Source organism: Elephantulus edwardii, unplaced genomic scaffold (genome assembly GCF_000299155.1).
Source record: "Elephantulus edwardii isolate Elephantulus edwardi_28Jun2011 unplaced genomic scaffold, EleEdw1.0 scaffold00079, whole genome shotgun sequence".
NCBI lineage: Eukaryota > Metazoa > Chordata > Mammalia > Macroscelidea > Macroscelididae > Elephantulus > Elephantulus edwardii.
The window spans coordinates 11,074,105-11,085,693 of record NW_006399829.1 but is presented as its reverse complement, the minus strand read 5'-3'; the positions used below and the strand labels follow the sequence as shown (position 1 = coordinate 11,085,693).

At 41.5% G+C, this 11,589-nt stretch overlaps 1 pseudogene; it reads right to left on the bottom strand.

The window, feature by feature from the left end:
- Nucleotides 1-6,615: 6,615 nt before the first annotated feature.
- Nucleotides 6,616-7,364, bottom strand: LOC102856880 (annotated as a pseudogene).
- Between the last annotated feature and the right edge of the window lie 4,225 nt (nucleotides 7,365-11,589).

The following is an 11,589-nucleotide window of genomic DNA, read 5'->3' as shown; positions in this document are numbered from 1 at the left end:
AGCTTGTTAGGCAACACTTCGTCTTCAAACATGCAGGGAAGACGTGGCACGATTTTTGTGCTGTTATGAAAAGGAAAGCATTGGCGTCTTGGAAGTGGTCTGGTCTCTCTTCCTTGAGCATCTGAGACAAACAAGCGGTTGGGCAGAGAGCTTCGAGAAATAGCCAGTGACAGGTGGCCCTAAGAGTGGAGGCCAGCCCGCGAGCCAAAGTGATAATGGAGGAGAGGCCCATATTAGGATTAGAGAATGAGGTTTGGAGAGAAATAGCTAGGAGCCAGCCGGGCTGTGACAGCCCACCTGAACTGCCAAAAGAGGCGAGCTGTGCCATATGGCAGAAGGATAAACTATCCGAGAAACCTGACCACCAAGCGGCCTGCTTTTCCCACCCTTACCCCTAATTCCTGTCAACTCCCCTCCTTCCTGTTCCTATTTGACATTGAATGGCATTTTGTTCTAGTACGTTATAGAAATCTCATTCTATTGCTTTTCTTCATACTGAAAAGCAAGGAAAAAATAGCAACAAGACCCAGTCTCAGACCAGTTATCCATGAAAAATAATACTCAGCTGCACAGAGGAACTTAACTCTTCAAATGAGATTTGTGAAAATGCATGTTAGTTGAATAACCCGCTGGCGATCCACCCACAAGAAACCCATTTTCCATTTCATTCATTCAAGGAGTGTTCAAACCAGTTATTTCCCCTTACATCTCTGTTCAGCAAACACTGAAACTAAATCTTAAAGAAAACGGTCTTTGGATGGAAGCCAGATGTGTGGTTAATTACATGGTTAGTTTCAAAAATACCAAATTGAACAATATATCAGGAATAAATAGCAAGGATTTTTGCAAAATTTTGTTGTATTTTTAAATGTACTTTTACCATTTACAAACACATAGGCTTTTTAAAAAACGGATTTTTGTTGTTGAACTTATAAAACCATAGAAACTGGGCTTTTCAGCACCCAAGTTCTTGAACATCAAGGATGCAGTCACCTATAAATTATACATATGCAAAATCTCATTTCAGCCTCTAATTCCATGGCATTCCACAGAACTTCCAAATGCCTTTCCCCTCCTCTTGAAAGTGGGTTTTCAAGGCTATAAACCCCTCAGGAGGACACTGCCCTTCTTTCTCCCTTGGTGGTGATTTAGATTTGAACTACCAGAGAGGTGTGGCCTGTGGAACTCCCTACACACTAAACCATCCGAGTTTCTTAAAGCAGAAAAGGACAAGCCAAATATCGTCTTTTTTAAAAAATCATTGTGCATTTAAATATTCAGATTTCTATTTAATATCAGAAAGATGGCACCAGGGTTGGAGGGAGACTGAGAAAGATGGGATAAATTATGTATACTGCACTGAAACAGATGAGGGAGAGAACTGAATGAAAGTGATATATGATTGGGTATTATGGACATGACAAGAGTCCAGTATGAAGGCTGCATAGTGGAGTGGACTCTGGGGGGAGGGGCATTGTATAGCAATGAAAGACTTTTACTTTTTGAGAAGAGCAAACTGGGGTGGAGGGATGGGCAGGGAGAAAAATGCAACAATGAATGAATGGAAATCCAAAGTCTCTGTAAATTTTCATTAAAATTAATAATAAAAAAGACAAGAAAAAGAAAAGATGGAATTAGAAAAATCAACTCTTTAAATGAGCATTACAGTTATAACTTATAATCAAGAATCTTGAAAGCTAAATATGTAAGCCTATTAGGAAAATATTTGTCCCTAAGACTGAATTTTAAACATCACATCTTTTCATTCATTGGGGAAACCTAGAAGACATCACCTTCACCAAGTGATCTAGTCTACATCAGTGTCTCTGGTAATACTGTTCACGTGACATATTGGCATTGTGGATCTCCTGCTGCCATTGGTGCGCTTCAAATGCAGAACCTGAATTCAATCATGAGGGACTGTTCAAACTCACATTGAATTAGAATATCTTCAGTATATCTTAAAAAAATGTCAGGGAGGGTAGGGGAAGACTGAGAAACTATCCCAGATTAGGAGAGAGGAAGGAGAGGTGACAAATACAATAGGATATCCTGCATAGAAATCTGGACCAGGAAAAAATAAAAGCGGGGAATATTAGACAATTGTAGAAATTTTAAAAATACCTGTAGCCTAGTTGAAAGAAAAGTAGTACTTTCTGTCATGATCATTGTCCTGTAGTTTAATATTTGGAGATGGTGGGGGGAGAAGAGAATGGAAGTCTTTGTACTATTTATTTTTTTTTAGAAACTTTGTTCTATGTTTAAAATTATTTTTAAAATAAGTTTAAAAATTAATCTAACATCATATGGTCCTACTAATAACATTATGAATAATGTATTTAGAGAAACTTAGACAACTTCTATTTTCTCTTCATTTTTATCAGTACTAATGACATTATGAATAATGTATTTAAAGAAACTGAGACAACCTCTATTTTCTTTTCATTTTTATCAGTATGGCTTGGGAACAATATCTTCAAGTAATCCTCAAAATGTTTCCTCTTTGAAAACTGGAGTTTGTAGATGAGGTCGGTGATCATAAGATGTGAAGATGTATAATGGGAAGACTGTAGACTGGAGGACAGGAATAGAGATGGAAAAGGGAAGAAAAGAGGAGTAAGGGACAGCTTGATTCTCAAATCTGCCCAGTGTCTAAACTATGCCCAATCCAGACAGAAACATGAGAACATCTGAGATTCCCAAATGCAGACCTTCTCTCCCCTAGAGCATCCGCAGAATTTTGTCAATGTCTTTACCTACATATATGCTGTTGCTGTGTACCACTGAGTCAGAATCGAGCCTTAGTTGACCCTCCAGAGGAGTTTCAGAGGCAGGTAATTAATTGTGTGGTAGGACATTGCCCGTCCTTCTCCCTCCGAGCAGCTGGTGGATTTGAACCTCATGCCTTTGGGATTGCAGTGCAGCTTCTTAATACCACTGGGCCAGCAGAGCATCTTCCTACACACATATGTATGTACACCTCTATAGTCTGATCTTGGAAATCTTTCCCAAAAATTGAGATCTCATACTTAACCTACTTCACTGTATTCAATTGCAACTCCAACCGGCGATCCATGCGCCCTCCGTCCCGCGCTTCGCCCGCGCCCCAGCTCTAGCGCGCTGCCTGCTTCCTGAAGCCCGCGCTCTGGGGTCCGCGCCCACGGCCTGCGCCGCCTCCGCGCCGTTCTCTCATGCCCGCCGTGCCGCCCGCCCCTGCGCGCGCGTTTACTGGGCCAAGGAGGCGGTTGGAGCAGGTTTCAACAGTCTCTGGGCCACGTGCTCCTGGCAGTTGGGAGCTCCCAGGGAGTAAGAGAAATCCCTGAGTGAACGGAGGTGACAGGGAGGAGGTGGGCTGATAGTGAACCAGACTCATTCCAGAAGGCTCTTTTGTGAGATGAAGAGATAAGTGGATAAAATGGAGAGTTTGGGGCGGCTACACTGTGGCGGATACCATTAGCCATAGGAGGAAAAGAAAGGGAAGGAAACCCCCAAGCTGAACCAAAACTTCACTGAACATTTCTGCTCCCAGAGTGCATATTTCATAATAACATGTAAAACCAAATGAATTAATGACTCCCAAACCATTTAAACTGTCGTTATTAGGTGCCAGCGAGTTAACTGTACTTACAGTGTGACCCTATGAACCTTGTGCTATCCTGTGCCATCCTCATTATCTCTCATATACTTAAAGCCCTTTGTAACAGTCATTTCATGTTATTGATCATCTTCTTGTCTTTCCCTGACGCCTCACCTTTCCAAGCCTGGAGTCCATTTCCAAGGACTGGCCCCTCCCAAAAGCATGCCCAAAGTACATGAGATGAAGTTTCATCATCTTGCCTATAAAAAGCAGCCTGGTTGCACTTTATCCAAAGCACGTTTGTTCTTTTGACAGTTTGTGGGATAATCAGTACTCTTTTCCAACACCATAACTCAAAGACATCTAGGTTTTCTACTGTCATCTTTATTTTATCATTGTTCAACTTTCAGATGCATAGCAAGTAATTGAAAAGACCATGGCCTGGATCAGATGCACCTTGGTCTCTAGACTGACATTGTTGCTCTTTTGCACTTTGCAGAGGTCCTTGACTGCAGAATTTCCCAGTGCAATAAGTCTTTTGATTTCTTGACTGCTGGTATGAAGGGTGTTGATTGTGGAATCAAGTAAGATGAAATTGTTAATAATTTTTATATTTTCCCTTGAAAATATGCCCAAAATAAGTGAGGGGAAATGTCACCTCTTTGACTCTAAGGAAACTCTGGTTGAACTTAGTGCTTTGGTGACAGAAATAAAAATGTGGCCTTGGTGACAGAAATAAGGCTAGGAGGAAATGATAGAATCCTTTATAGTGAATGATTTATTAATTGTAATACTCTAAAAAAATAGACAGCAACTATATACATAGACTTCACCTGATGGAGGCTACACAGGAATCTGACTACATCTGTGGAAAGAGACACTGGAGAAGCTTAATCACAGCAGTCAAAGTGCAGCCAGGGGCTGACTGTGAAACAGACCATCAACAACTCATAAGCAAGTTTAAATTGGAGGTGAAGAAAATTCAAACAAGTCAAGGAGAATTAACAGATCATCTGAAACCACTTATTTCCTCCCACGTGTTCTTCCTGTTTCTCCTTGAGTGACCTTTGGCACAGGCATTACCTAAATATGGCTATTCTCTATAATTTGAAGGCAGTGGTTGTGGTTATGGTTGTTTGTTGGGTGCTGTTGAGTTGAGCACAACTCATGGCAACCCTATGAACAACAGATCTAAACTTTGTCCTATCTTGTGCTATCCTCACAATCTCTGGCACACTCAAACCATTGCTGCAGTCACTGTGACTTCCAGCCTGGGCTCTACCTCTAATATTATAACTATCTCTATTCCTCTATTATAGGGTTTTCAGAGGCCCTCTACTTAAAATGTGGATGGTTAATCCTGCTTTCTAGTCTCTCTTAACCTGGGATCTGTACTAAAACCTGTCCACTGTGAGTGACCCTTGTGGCATTTGAGATACAAGTGGGATAGTGATGCAACCCACAAATTACTTCAGTACAGCAAATTGACAGACAAGTGCTGTACTAATAAATTGTACAGTGGGTCCAACAGCACATTACAACAATAAATCATACTAACTTAATTTGAAGGTGATATAAAGAAATTAGCAACTATAATTCGAACTCACTGGATGCTAGTCAATTCAAACTCACCATGACTTTCCCTCAGGTTTCCAAAGCCTCAGAACTCCTAGTGGATTTGAACTGCCTACGATAGCCTTTGGATTGGCAACACAGCTCGTTATGGATATGTCACAAGATCTCCCCCCCCCCGTAGGGAACTCTTTATGAGACTGTGTGGCCTGGAAGAAAGTAATGTACAATAAGAGGGACCATGTCCTCATGTAAATTACTTATGTCTTCAGTGCCTGCTTTGGACAATGGAGTTCTGTTTTGCACACCCATCCTTATGGTTTGATACCCGCATTCTTATGAGTAATTAGCTACACTTAGGTCCAGCAGCAAACCAAAAGTTATTTATCAAAAGGGTAAATCCTGCAGAGGATGGCAGGCCTTTGCGCTAAAACTCTAATGGTCTGCACAGTGCTCACTTATAGTAGCCTACCAAGGCTGCCACGCAGCAGCTCCAACTTCCTCCCTTTGTGCTTCTGGTAAATTCGAACCTCAGAGATACCTGGCATTTGGGTTAGAAGAGCAACTTCCTCTGATAAATTAACTTCATAATCCATAGCCATAATATTAGCCCAAGATTGTTTGTTGTTATTAGATGCCATTGAGTCGAGTACAACTCATAGTGATCCTATGAACAAAAGATCTTAATCCAGTCCTGTGCTGTGCCATCCTCACATTTCCTAACACACGAGAGCCCGTTGCAGCAGTCACCTTGTCAATCCATCTGGCTGCAGGTCTTCTTCTCCTTCGCCGACCCTCCACCCTTCCCAGCACCATGTCCCTCTCCAAGGAATAGCACCTCCTAGAAATATGTCCAAAGTATATTAGGCCAAACCTCATCATTCTTGCCTCCAGAGAGCACTATGGCTGCAGCACCCTCTCCAAGACATATCTGTTGGTTTTCTTGGCCATTCATGGAATGTTCAGTGTTTTACTCCATCACAGTTCAAAGGTATCAATTCTTTTTCTGTCATCCTTATTCATTGCCCAGGTCTTGGATGCATTGCTAGTAATCAGAAAGACCATGGCCTGAATCAGACACACCTTAGTCCTCAAACTAACGTCACAACTCCTCAATAATTTGGAAAGTTCCCTAACTGCAGATTTTCCCATTACAATGTGTCTCCTTATTTCCTGACTGCTGGTACCAAGGGTGTTAACTGTTGATCTAAAGCAAGAAGCAGCTGTTGACAGTTTCAATCTCCTCTCCATCCATCATGATGCTGCCTATTGATCCAGTGGTAAGAAACTCTGGTCAGGGGCAGACTGTGGGTCAGCTCATCAATTATTCATATGCAAGTTCAAATTGAGGCCAAAGAAAAAATAAGTCCAAGGGAATCTGGATAAGATCTTGAATCAATTCCATCGGAATTTCATGTTCATCTTTTTTTTAAATACATGAGCATTATTTGCCACACATAGAAATTCTATTTCTGACAGGATTCAGATTTGGAGGTAGAAGTTCTCAGAGAGGACAGCCTCTGTCTCTTGGCGATCTGCTCCTGGCGTTTTCTCTTTGGCCTCCTTCATTCTCTTGGCCAAAAGCTTAGTGTACTCTACAGCCTCCTCTTTGTTCTTCTTAGTGGGCTGTTTCTTCAGCAAAATGTGCCGGCACTTGTGCTGCAGGTCACGTGGAGTAACAAGAAGCTGAATCTTGAGAGCTTTGGTCCTGGATTTCTTGCCTTCATTGTTCAGTGGCTTTCTCACAACATATTGACGGACATCATCTTCCTTGGAGAGATTGAAGAGTTTGTGAATTCTGCTGGCTGTCTTGGGCCCCTGGTGACGAGGCACAATGGTATCAGTCAGTCCTAGAAGATCCTTATCCCCTTTCTTGCAATAACCAAGTTGAGAACTCTCACATTGGCATCCACAATGCAACCTCGTAGAGATTTGCACTTCCTCTCTCCAATTCTCAGTGGTCTGTAACAAGAGTGCCCCTTACTCAGCAGCAGGCAAACTTGGCCATAGGTCAAGACACCCTGCTTCATGGGAAAACCTTGCTTGTTGTTTCCTCCCCTCTTCAGACAACGTATCCCTTCCATTCATCACCGAGAGAGTCAGAAGCAACTTCTGTGGCCATTCGCTTCTCATAAAATGTACAAAGTTTGTGTTCATCGTACACTTCAATGAGTTCTTGGCAGCCAGTGGCTGGGAAAAAGATGTTCAGCTTCATGGTGAAGCAGCTGATTGCCCAGCGGCGCCACGAATAAGAGGTCATGTTCATCTTAAGAATAGGTTTGAGGCATTAAACACTAATGAAAGAAGACCAGATGAGTTGTGGGGGTGATATCAAGGATATCATCCATGAAGAAAGCAAAAGGTCATTACAAAAACAAAGGAGAAAGAAAAAAAAAAGGTGTCAGAAGAGACTCTAGAGATTGCACTGGAACGTTGGGAAGCCAATCTAAAGGAAAAACATGTCGAAGTAAAAAAGGTGAACAGTTTCAAAGGGCAGCTCTGGAGGACAAAGCAAAGTATTATAATGGAATGTGAAGACAGCTGGAATTAGAGAATAAAAAAGGAAGAACTTGCTTTACATTTCTCAAGCTGAAGGAACAGAAAAACAAATTTAGGTCTCGTGTTGCAATGTTGAAAGATGCTATGGGCAATGTATTGAATGAACCAGAAAGCATCAAAAGAAGATGGAGGGAATACAGAGAATCACTGTACCAGAAAGAATTGATTGACACGGAATAATTTCAGAAAGTACCATACGAACAAGAGCCAATGGTGATGAAGGAGGAAATAAAAGCTGCATTGAAGGCATTGGGAAAAAAAAATAAGGAAGGCCCTAGGAATCAAATGGATACCAATTGACTTGTTTCAATTAACAGATGCAGCATTGGATGCACTCACCAGTCTATGCCAGGAAATTTGGAGGACGGCTGTCTGGCTAATGGATTAGAAGAGGTCTATATTTGTTCCTATTCCCAAGAAGGGTGATCTGAGTGAGTGTGAAAATTTTTGAACAATATCATTGATATCACATGCAAGAAAAATACTGCTGAAGATCATTCAAAAACTGCTGGAAGAGTACATAGATAGGGAATTGCCAGAAGTTCAAGAGATTTCTAAGAAGCCGTGGCACCAGGTACATCATTGCTGATGTCAGATGGATCCTGGCTAAAAGTAAGGAATGCCAGAAGAATGTCTATTTGTGCTTTATTGACTATGCAAAGGCATTTGACTGTGTGGATCACAACAAGTTGTGGCTTATATTGAGAAGAATGGGAATCCCAGAGCCCTTGATTGTGCTCATGAGGAAACTATACCTGGATTTGGAGGCTGTTGTGTGAATGGAGCAGGGGAGCACTGCATGGTGTGGAATTGGGAAGGTAGTGTGTCAGGGATGTATTCTGTCACCATACCTGTTCAACCTATATGCTGAGCAAATTATCCAAGATGCTGGACTCTATGAAGAGGAGTGTGGCATCAGGATTAGAGGGGACTCATCAATAACCTGCATTATGCAGATGACACAACCTTGCTTGCGTCTCAGCACGAGATACCCTAAATAATTTCTAACTGAAAAAGAAGTGGTATAATATTAAAAAGAGTAAGATAATTAGGGTTGTTGCTGTTGCCAGATGCCATCAAGTTTGCTACGACTCATAATGACATAATGACAGATCTGAACCTGGCTCTGGCCTGCAGCATCTTACCATCTCTGAGATGATCAAGCCCATTGTTACAGTCATTGCGTCAACCTATCTTGTTGAGAGTCTTTGTCTCTTTCTTTGACTCTCCACCTTTCTAAGCATGATGTCTTTTTCCAAGAACATAATACTCCTGATAACACACCCAAAATACATGAGACCAAGTTTCACCATTCTTGCCTCTAAGGAGCATCTTGGTTACACTTCTTCCAAGACAGACTTGTTGGTTCTGCTGGCAGCCCAAGGGTTACTCAATACTCTCTTCCAACACAAATTTAAAGGTATCAATTCTTCTCATCCTTACTCATTGCCCAACTTTTAGATGCATAGGAAGCAACTGAAAAGACCATGATTTGGGTCAGGTAAACCTAGTCCTTAAGCTGATATCTTTGCTCTTTAGCACTTTGGAGAGATCCTTGACTATAGCCATTTTTTCCAAATGAACTCATCTTTTGATTTCTTCACTGCTGTTACTCTGAAAGTTTATTGTGGATCCAACTCAAATGAAATCACTGGCAATTTCATTATTTCCTCCATCTACCACGATGTTGCTTATTGTCCCAGTTGTGAGGATTTTGTTTTCTCAATATTGAGAGTAATTTATATTGAAAGCTGTAGTCATTGATCTTCTGCAGCAAATATTCAAGTCATCTTCACTTTCAGCAAGCAAAACTGTGTCATCTCCATAATGCAGGTGGTTAATGAGTTTTCTTCCAACCCTGATGCCACATTCTTCTTCATATAATCCAGCTTCTTTAATTATTTGCTCATCATACAGTTTCTCTAGATCTGGAGAAAGAATACAACATCAGTGCACACCTTTAGTGTTTATAATCCATCTTCATTTGTTCCTTTGTTCTCTTCAGACAACTGCTTCTTTGGAGATGGAAATATTACAAAGAAATTGATCATCTTTTCCTACCTGGATGCATCTTCATTGAATACACACAAAGAATTTGGAATTCTAATCTATGAGTAATCTCTTTCAGAGGCCTGTGTGGAAACAGCACATATGTATTTATAAGGTTTTGCTTTGCTAATATTAAAACATTAATAAAGCAGCCCATTACTTGGAAGCAATCAAATTGGAACCATCCAATGGTTGTTGCTGCTGTTATGTGCCATCGAGTCACCTGTGACTCATAAGAACCCTTCGAACAACAGCCCGAAAGCCTGCTCTATCCTGTGCCAATCTCACTGTCTCCGACACACCCACCCCCATTACCCCAGTCACTGAACGAAAGGAGGGGAAACAAACAACAGTGGCGTGTTCTGGGATTTGAGGACCATGAAGAATAGGACAGGGACCAACCACTCAGATGTTCCATGCAAATGTGTGAGCACCTTCATTTACGCAAGCCCCTACCAAGCAGAAAGAGATGATGCTGTGAGTGACAATTAACTCTTGTTCTAAGCATAGTCACAGTCCCCTGACTGGCCCATCTATGTTCCTCTCTAATCTATTTTCAACAAAGAGTCAAATTATCTCTTTTAAAATAAATCAACTCGTGTCACTTTTCTGCATAAACCCTGTCCATGGCTTCCTAAAGAATCTCCACAAGGCTTGGGTGTCCTTGTATAATCTGTCCTATATCTAATTCATCAGATTTGGAGAGGACTACACATCCTGGAAGCAGGCGTGGCATCCACTTCCTAAACAGCATGCCTCTGGAAACTCTGTGAACTTTGAGAAACAGCGATAGTTATAGAAAGGCTTCAGGTCTTTTGTTCATAGGGACGCTATGAGTTCTGCTCCACTGGATGGCAATCAAGAACAACAACAACATATGCTCTTATATCTGTTTACATATTTAAAGGAGACATAGGACCAAATCAACAACATGACTGTGGATTTGGTTTGGCATTCATTTGAAGGTTTGAATTAAAGTCCCTATCTTACGATTCCATGTAAAATTAAGGTCTCTGCAAATGATTCTAGACATAGACCAAGAAGCAGTCATTCAAATAGAACAAAGGGATAATGTTGTTGTTGTTATGTACCATCAAGTCATTTGTGACTCAGTAATCCTCAGTACAGCAGCTCTGAACCCTGCTCTATCCTGTGCCAACCTTATTGTGTGTCTCAGACACACCTTCACCCATTACCCCAGTCAGTCACTGAATCAGTCCATCTCATCGAGGATCTTCCTCTCTTGTGCTGTCCCTCTACCCTCCCAAGCATGACGTCTCTCTCCTTGCAACATGTCGAAAGTGTGTCAGATGTAGTTTCTGGATTCTTGCCTCCAAGGAGCAGTCTGCTTTCACCCTCTCCAGGATGAAACTGTTTGTTCTCTTAGCAGTCCATGGTATATTTGATGCAATTCTCCAGCACCACAGCTCAAAGGCATCAATTCTTCTTCTATGATCCCTTGTCATTGTCCAGCTTTCTGATGCGTAGCATGTAATTGCAAAGACCATGGCCTGAAGTCTCCAGACAGACCTCGTTGCTCTTCAGTACTCTAAAGAGGTCCCTGACAGCAAACTTTCCCAATGCAATTAGTCTTTTGATTTTCTGGCTACTGGTACCATGAGTGCTGATTGTGGAGCCAAGCAAATTAAAGCTGTTAACAAGCTCAATCTCTTCATCATCTTGTCCTGATATTTCCAATTGGCCCAGTGGTAAGAATTTTTATTTTCTTGATGCTGAGCTTCAATCCATATTGAAGGCTGCAGTCTTTGACCTTTTGCAGCAAGCACTCCAGGTCTTCTTCCGTTTCAGCAAGCAAGGTTGTCTGTCATCTG